Consider the following 9778-nt stretch of genomic DNA (forward strand, 5'->3'; position numbering starts at 1 on the left):
ACCATGTCTAAAGAACTTAAGAAAAGTATGAAAACAGTGTCTCACCAAATGGAGAATACACACAGAAATAAATTGTTTTTAAAAATTAGAAATTCTGTAGTTGAAAAGTACAATAACTGAAAGGAAAAACATGAGAGGGCTTAACAGAAGATTTGAACCAGCAGAAAAAAGAATCAGTGAACTTGAAGATAAGTCAATTAAGATAATCCAAGCTGAGAACAGACAGAAAAAATGAATGGAAAAATGAACAAAGCCTCGGAGATCTTTGAGACATCATCCACTTTAGCAATATAAGGATACTTGGAGTCCTAGGAGGAGTAAAGAGAGACAAAGGAGAAGAAAGAATATTTGAAAAAATAGTGCTTGAAAATGTCCTACTTTTGATGAAATATATTAATCTATTCATTCAAAAAGCTCAATGCGTTCTAAGTAGAATAAACTCAAAGACAGCTAGCTACATCAAAATCAAACTGCTGAAATCCACAGACAAAGAGAGAGTTTTGAAAGCAGCAAGAACAAAGTAACGCATCGTGCACATGCTATCCTGAATAAGATTAATGGCTGATTTCTTATCAGGAACCATGCAGACTAGAATACAGTAGAGGAGATAGTCAAAATACTGAAAGAAAAACCTGTGAATCAAGAACTCTAGATCCAGCCAATTTAAAAATGAAGGAAAGAATGATGCCAGGGAAGATGGCAGAACAGGAAGTGCCAAGAACCCCTCTCTCCACCACACAACTGTACTGGCAGACTGTCTGAAGTAACTATTTGGGAACTCTGGTGTCTATTTGAATACTTTGAAGTTTCCAGGGGAAAGTTTGGCTAGTTGTTTGTGGTTAATTTTGGCCAATTTTAGCCTTTTGTATGATAGCAGCTACCCATTCCCCACTCCTCAGCCCTGTGTCAAGCAGCCATGCCAGCATTCCTCGTGCAGTTTGCTGGAGCTGGGGTAGGCAATAAGGATATTGTCCTCCAAATATTGGGGTTCTGTGTTCTGATTGCACAGATGTTGGCTGCCATTGTTTCAACCCCACTGGATGAGGTAGTTTCCAAGGGATTTAAAGAAGCCACTCTTTTTTTTTTTTTCTTTTTTCCCTTTTTCCAATTTCAGGAACCAGAAGGTTAAGGATTAGGACAATCAAAAGCAACTGTGTATATGAGGGAATTTAGAAGGTCACCCCTCATTTACGGAAAGATGCAGGCTTAGAAAACACCTGAGAAGACCTTAAGCTTCTCCTCAGGCTGATCCTTGGCACAGAGACTCTCTTGAAAAATTTAAAAAACAAAAAAACCCCCAGCAAACTCTGGGGAAGGGAGAGAATCTGATTTCCAGAGTTACTTTATTATAAGATTCAAATGTCCAGTTTTAAATAACAACAAAAACTTAAGGTATACAAAGAAACAGGAAAGCATGCCCCCTCAAAGGAACAAAATAAACCAGCAAAAATCATCCTCAAGAATGCTCAGACACTGACCAGATAAAGACTTTAAACCAACCACTTTAAAGATGCTCAAAGAGCTAAAGGAAAACATGAAGAAAGACAGGAAAATTAATTATGAATAAAATGAGAATATCAATAAAGAGGTAGAAATATTAAAAAGGAACTGAAAATAAATTCTGGAGCTGAAAAGTACAATAACTGAGTTGGAATATTCCCTAGAGGGGTTCAAAATCAGAGTGAAAGAATCAGTGAACTTGAAGATAGGACAATTGAAATTATCAAGTCTGAGGAACAGAAAAATTAAAAAGTGAGTAGAGACTAAAGGACCTGTGGACACCGTAAAGAGAACCAAAATACATATTATGGGAGTTCAAGAAGAAGAGGGAAGAGAGGCAGAAAGAATATTTGAAAAAATAATGGTGTGAAAGTTTGTATTAATTTGAATCAGATTGTTATAACTTTAGAATATTAAAATATAATCTCCATGGTAACCACAAAGAAAATATCTAGAGAATATACACAAAAGGAAATAGGAAGATAATGAAAATGTTTCACTATGAAAACCATCAACTAAACACAAAAGAAAGCAGTAACAGAGGAAATGAGAAACAAAAAAGCTGTAAGGCATATAGAAAACAAATAGTAAAATGCAGAACTAATTCTTGTCAGTAATTATTTTAAATATAAATGGATTAAACCCTCCAATCAAAAGACAGAGATTGGCAGAATTGATTTAAAAAAATAATCCAACTCTATGCTGTCTCCAAGAGTCTCACTGTAGACCCAAAGACACAAATAGGTTGAAAGTGAAAGGACATAAAAGGATATTCTATGCAAATCATAACCAAAGGCAGCTGGTGTGGCTATACTAATATCAGACAAAACAGACTTTAAATCAAAAAGGTTACAAGAGTAAAAAAGGAGATTATATATTAATAGCAGGTTCACTATAGCAAAAGAAGATAAAAATTATAAACATTTATGCACCTGATAACAGACTCTCAAAACATATGAAGCATAAATGGACAGAATTGAAGAGACAAATTGTTCTATAATAATAGTTGGTGACTTTAATAACCACTTTCAAGAATGGATAGAACAACCAGGTACAAGATAAGTAAGAAAATAGAGAACTTTAACAGCACAATAAACCCACTAGACCTAATAAGCATATACAGAACTCTCCACCCAACAACAGCAGAAGACACATTCTTCTCAAGTGCATATGGGATATTCGCCAGGATAGATCATATGTTCAGCCATGAAATAAGTCTCAACAGATTTTAAAAGATAGTTATCATAAAATGTATATTCTTCAACCACAACAAGATGAAGCTAGAAATCAATAACAGAAGGAAAACTGGAATTACAATCACAAATATGTGGAAATTAAACAACACATCCAGCTAATAGGCCAAAGAAAAAAATCACAGAGAAAATCAGAAAATACTTTAAAGTGAGTGAAAGTGAAAAGACAATGTACCCAATCTCTTGGGATATAGTGAAAGCAGTGCTCAGAAGGAAATTTTTAGCTGTATGTACTTACTTGAAAAAAGAAGAAAGAATTCATATCAACAATCTAACTTTATACTTTAAGGAACTAGAAAAAGAAGAACAAACTAAACCCAAAGCTAGTAGAAGGAAGGAAATAGTAAAGATTCGAGTGTGGATAAACAAAATGGAGAAGAGAAAAACAATAGAGAAAACCAATTAAACAAAAAATTTTTCTGTGAGAAGATCAACAAAATTGACAAATCTTTAGTTACAGCAACAAATAAAAAATGAGAGAAGATACAAATAACTAAAACATAAATGAGAGTAGGGACATTACTACGGACCTTACAGAGATAAAAAGGGTTATAAGAGAATACTATGAACAATTGTATGACAACAAATTAGATAAACTAAAACAAAAGGACCGTTTCCTTGAAACACTCAAATTACCTAACCTGACTCAAGATTAAATAGAAAATCTCAACAGGCCCATAACAAATAAAGAGGTTGAATCAGTAATCAGAAATCTCCCAACAAAGAAAAGTCCTGGATTAGATGGTTTCACCAATGTATTCTACCAAATAGTTAACAAACTAACATGAATGCTTCTCACATTCTTCCAAAAAATTTAAGAGGAAGGAACACTTCCTAACTCATTTATGAGTTCACTTTTACCTTGATACCAAAGCAAGATAAAGATAACACAAGAAAAGAAAATTAAAGATCAATATCTCTTATGAATATAGATGTAAAAGTCCTCAATAAAATATTAGCAAATCAAATAGAACAACATATTGAAAGGATTATTCACAATGATCAAGTAAGATTTATCCCAGGAATACAAGGATGGTTCAAAATAAGAGAATCAGTCAATGCAATACATCACATTAATAGAACAAAGAAAAGAAAAACATGATCATTTCAACACAGAAAAAGGCATTTGATAAAATCCAACGGTTTTCATGATAAAAATGTCAGAAAACTAGGAATAGAAGGGAAATTTCTCAACATGATTAAGGGTATTTATGAAAACACACAGCTAACATCATTATCAATGGGCAAGACCGAAAACTTTCCGCCTAAGATCAGGAACAAGACAAGGATGCCTGCTTTCACTGCTGCTACTGAACATTATACTGGAAGTTCTAGACAGAGCTATCAGACAAGAAAAAGAAATAAAAGGCATCCAAATTGAAAAGGAAGAGGCAAAACTACCTCAATTTGCAGTTCACATGATCCTATATATATAGAAAACCCAATCCACAAGAAAGATACCAGAGCTAATAAAAGAATTCAGCAAAGTTGTAGGGCACAATATCAACATACAAAATCAGTTGTGTTTCTATACATTAGCCATGAACAAGCTAAAAAGGAAATTAAGAAAACAATTCTATTTACAACAGCATCAAAAATACTTAAACACTTAGGAATAAATCTAACCAAGGAGGTGAAAGGCTTGCATGCTGAAAAATACAAAACATTACTGAAAGAAATTGAAGAAGACCTAAACAAGGGGAAAGACATCACATGTTCATGGATAGGCAGACTTAATATTGTTAAGATGTCATTACTACCCAAAGTAATCTACAGATTCAATGCAATTCCTATCAAAATTCCAACAGCTTTTTCCACAGAAATGGGAAAGCCAATCTTTCAATTCATAGGAATTGCAACGGGCTCCAAATAGCCAAAACAATCTTGAAAACTAATAAAGTAGTTGAGAAGAATGCATAAAATTCATTTTAACCAATCAAAATCAGATTTCTAGGGGCCAGCCCGGTGGCACAAACGGTTAAGTGCGCGCTCCACTTTGGCAGCCCGAGGCTCGCAAGTTCGGATCCAGGGCGCACACCAACGTACCACTTGTCAAGCCATGCAGTGGTGGCGTCTCATATAAAGTAGAGGAAGATGGGCACAGATGTTAGCTCAGGGCCAATCTTCCTCGGCAGAAAAAATGAGGATCAGCATCGGATGTTAGCTCAGGGCCGATCTCCCACACCAAAAAAAAAAAAAACCAGACTTCTAGATTCATGCCACCCTGTCCAGCGTGCAACCACAATTAATGCAATCATAGGATATTTCCTCTTCTTAACACATAAAATTCCTGAATTTTCCTTCTCAATGATCTAGCAAGTGTTTCTTGGTCTAACAAGTAAATAAATTTAGCACTTGTTTACTTGATCACTTGCATTTATACATTAACATCTTGGTTTGGTGTATTGATTATATTTTATAATAAGTTTTTAATTAACTCTAACACTTGAAAGAGGTTCATTGTATTCTTATAAAACCAACCCTACCCTGAATTCTACCAGGAGGTCCAAATGCTGAAAATCACTTCTCATTGAGTACTCACACAGCTATGGGTACATTATTATCCATGAAGGTATAAGTTTGAAAACAATAGATCAGTAAATATATTTCTGATAGGTTCAAAACTCAGTTTTTGCAAGTAGAACATAACCAATGGCTGTGAATCTGAAAAAACTCCAGGGAACTGACTCTGGGGAAAAGTCTCTCTCTGCAGGAGACATAGGTCTCACATTAAGACTTGATGTCCTCTTCCCTCTGTAGCCAACAGCAGAGTGCACACTGGTTTTAAAGTTTTATCCCTAAACCAGATGTACAAAATCAGTATGTAATACTCTCAGAAACAAGACTGGTTTCTGCCACGCTCAGTTCTGAGACCGTCTGAACTCAAGACCTCGCGGATGATTTGTAATTGGCTCCAAGCACTTAGCGATATATTATGGATCATAAAGAAAAATCTGGATCCCTTTTGCCAAGTTCCATTGCCTCTTCTTCAAGCTGTTGTCATAAAGATATTCTGTGTCTTGGTAACACAAATTGACTAATTCATTCTTGTGAGGGTCCCAAGACATAAATATGGAAAAAGACCTCCATCTTTGTTACACCATAACTTAATAGTTAGAAAACTCAATTAACCACCATTCCCCCGTATCATTTTATGCAGTGACCTTTATTGTTTTCTTTAAAAGCTCCTCTTACTCAAATCTCTAAACATGTTATTATGAACATCGTCTAGCGCTAGAAATTCTAATATGTGATGAAGAAATTTTTCTCATGATGACAGACTATAGATTTTCCGTCAATCACAGTTGAGCTTAACATAAACTAATACAGGTACATAAACATAATTTTTAATTCTATCTGAAAAAACTACTGAAAACAAAGTAAAAAATGAGAGATGCTACTTATATCTTAAACAAAATGCTAATTTACATAATACATATTGAGCTATCAAAAATCAGTGAGAAAAAGACCAAAATCCCTTTTAAAAAATTGCAACAGGTATGGGCAGATCAAAGAAAAAAAATACAACTGGTTTTAAAATATATGAAAGGCCCCCCCACTCAATTATAAAGGGGAATGCATATTAAGTTTACAATAAAAACCATGTATCATCTTGTCATGTTGGTAAACAATAAAACTTTTGATAACATGATTCATTGGAACAATGAAAATGAGGCATAGTCATATATTGTTGTTGGGAGTTTAGATTGACTTTGGCAATATAATTTATCATTTAAACCAAAACACTTTTGAGAGTGCAATAGGTACTATTAACAGTATTCATAGTCTTCTATAGTTCTGGCTAACTGGCATTTGTGCAACTTATGGAATTGTAACAATTTCTTCATGTTTTATTTGTGTGTCTGTCTTTCCAAATGGGTAGTAGACACATTGATGGAAGGCACCATAAGATTTTTTCCTTGTAGTTCCTAAATGTTTAATAGTTTGTATATAGTATGTGCTTAGTAAATATTTAAATGAATTAAAGAATGGTTAGTTTATTAGTGCCTAAAGGAATGAAACATATCAAGTCCACCAACTGCAGTAGTGTTTAGAATTCAAACCAGCAGAAGCCAGTGATGAGAGGGCTAAGACAACAAGTGGAGTAGAGGTTACAATAAACAAAAGTCCATGTCTTCAAATCACCTCACAAACGGAAGGGAGAAGAGAGTAATTTTGTGAGGTTAAATTGCAGCTGTAGGTATGTAGAAATGAAATGACCAATCAAGATAGTTAAAAATGTTGAGGGCCGGCCCCGTGGCTTGGTGGTTAAGTGAGCGCGCTCCACTGCTGGCGACCCGGGTTCGGATCCCGGGCTCGCACCGACGCGCTGCTTCTCTGGCCATGCTGAGGCCGCGTCCCACATACAGCAACTAGAAGGATGTGCAGCTATGACATAGAACTATCTACTGGGGCTTTGGGGGGAAAAAATAAATAAATAAAATCTTTAAAAAAAAAAAAAAAAAAAAAAAAAAATGTTGAGTGTAGGTGTCTGGAAACATTCAAAACCTGGAATCAAAGGTTGAGGCTTAATCTCTCAAAATTGGAATAAATGTGGAATTTGGAATAAACCATTGTGGTAGTCACGGGTCCAATTTTTTTCAATATAGACATCTTATTAGCCCTGTCATTTATTCTTTTTGCCACTTATGTGTTGTGTCTACACTGTCTTCTATTTCATATATAAATGGTAATGTTTCTGTACTCTCAATTATTTTCCATGGATCTACACACCCAACCTTGAACCAATATCACACTATTTTAATTAATATAGCTTTACTGTGTTTTAATATCTCAGGGAAATTTTCCAACCTTATTCTTGACTACATAACATTATTTTGTCCAGCCTTAACCCTTTGTCTTCCATTTAAATGTAGAACCAAATTGTCAAGTTTCAATATAATTATTGAAATCCTTCCTGCAATTTCACTGAAATTACAAATTATTTTGAGCTGTACTGACGACTCTATGATATTAGGTCTCCCAATCCATGAGCATGGTATATGTTTTCACTCATTTAGGATTCTTTAATGTCTTTGTAATATGTCATTACTGTTCCTTATATTTTTATTACCTTATATAAGCTACCTTATATTTCTTGTAGCTATTGGTAACTTTTTTCCTTGAAAGGAAAATGCAACTGATTTTTATTACTGGTTTTAATTATTATATTATATATTATTATGTCATCAGAAGAGTCTTTTGAATTTCTAAGTAAATAATCATATCGTGAAAAAAGTATTATTTCTTCTTTCTTAATTTTTCTTTCTTTTATTTAGTTTTCCTACCTTACTACATTTTCTAGCTAGGACCCTCAGTGGCAGTGTTGGGAAAAAAAAAAAATGAGTAGACTTTTATTCTAGTAGGAGTTGGAGAAAACCTCTAACATTTAACCAAAAGAACCTAGAAGCAATATCAGACTATACAATTATAAAAAAGTTAGCAGGAAAGGAAAGGAGCACACTAAACTGCCTTTGTTAGCATTATGTCTGGGACCATGGTTGTCCCTTCCTGTGCCAGACTGCTGAAGCTAGTTTGCTGACATGGTGAGAATTCCTTTCCTCTGCACACTTGTTTATGACAGTCCCAAAACAGTGCTGCCTAGTGTGCAGGGTTATCTGAGGGTGAATACCAGACTCTTCAGAGATACTCGGGAAACTCTGAGTGGCCATTGCTCACATGGGAGGGCTACACAAGGAGGCTTCAGTTGCCTGAACTAACCTGAGACATTGACAACCTGAGGAACAGTAATGGAGGTTACTACCTGGTTTCCCACCAGAGGGCAGGCCAGACGTTGCTGGCATAGAACCTACCTGGGGTCGTGTGACAGTCTCCAACACATCAGATGAGGGGAACTGCCAGTGAACTCTGTGGTATTTCTAGAACATCTCACATCTGACAGTCATTTGGAGAGGAAGCTCTTTATAACTGGTGCCACAGTAAACTCTTCTAGTAATTCAGGCAGTGCTTTGTCTAAGACCAGCCCTGGTGTCAGAGTCTTGAAAGAGAATTCTAATTGCTTAGAGACAACTGAACTATTATTTCCTCAAAAGCAAATTTTGCAGAACTTGGAAAGAAAAAAGCGGTATGAAGATGAGTCTACAAAGGCCATTTCATTGATTAAAAGTAGTTTTAAATTTTTTTAGGCAGCACAGGAAGAATATCAAAGTCTTCTTCCACTAATAGCAACCGGGATGGAGCAGCAGGGGTAGCATGAAGAAGCAGCAACACTTTAGCTGGTCACAGATCAATGACAATGGTACAGCTTGTACAGCAGTAGCCATAGCCCTGGGGACCCTCTCCTAGGGAAGGAGTGCTGATAAGGAGATGGTCTCAAGCAAGTGGGGATAGTCCTAATCACAAGGTCCCCTTAAGAGTCTAGGAAATTGCCTTTAATATTTTAAACCATCTAAAATCTGGCTCTAACTTTTCTTCCTGGGAATCTAAATGTAATAACTTTCTTTTCCCAAAACAACTTCATTTTTCTAGGCTCCATTATATTGTCTATTATCTCAACACTCAGTTATAAGACTTATGTTTTCAAAAAAATAAAAAGATGGCCTGTCAGAGAAAAAAAGCAAATAAACCAAAAATTAACATGGTAAATGTGCATAAAAAAGAAATAAACAAAGAAAGGAGAAAAATAAACAAAGGAAATAAAGAAATATATTATATAAATATTAATTCCAAATAAAGCTGTATAGACATTATTGCATAAAGTAGTGCAGTACTGTTGTCTGTGGAGGAATCTCAAATATTCAGAATAAGAGTGACTTCATTCTAGGAGGAGGACTGGCAATAGATGTTAACTCAGAGCCGGTCTTCCTCAGCAAAAAGAGGAGGATTAGCACGGATGTTAGCTCAGGGCTGATCTTCCTCACAAAAAAAAAAAAAAAAAAAAAGAGCGACTTCATTCTAAAACCATCACTATACTGGTAGCATCTTTTATACATGGCCTAATTATTTTTTAATTATATGCTACTATAATTAGTAGCATATATACTACTATAACTGAAATAACAGAT

This window comes from Ceratotherium simum, chromosome 5, assembly GCF_057802395.1.
Source record: "Ceratotherium simum simum isolate JZ-2026a chromosome 5, ASM5780239v1, whole genome shotgun sequence".
In the NCBI taxonomy this organism is placed as follows: Eukaryota; Metazoa; Chordata; class Mammalia; order Perissodactyla; family Rhinocerotidae; genus Ceratotherium; species Ceratotherium simum.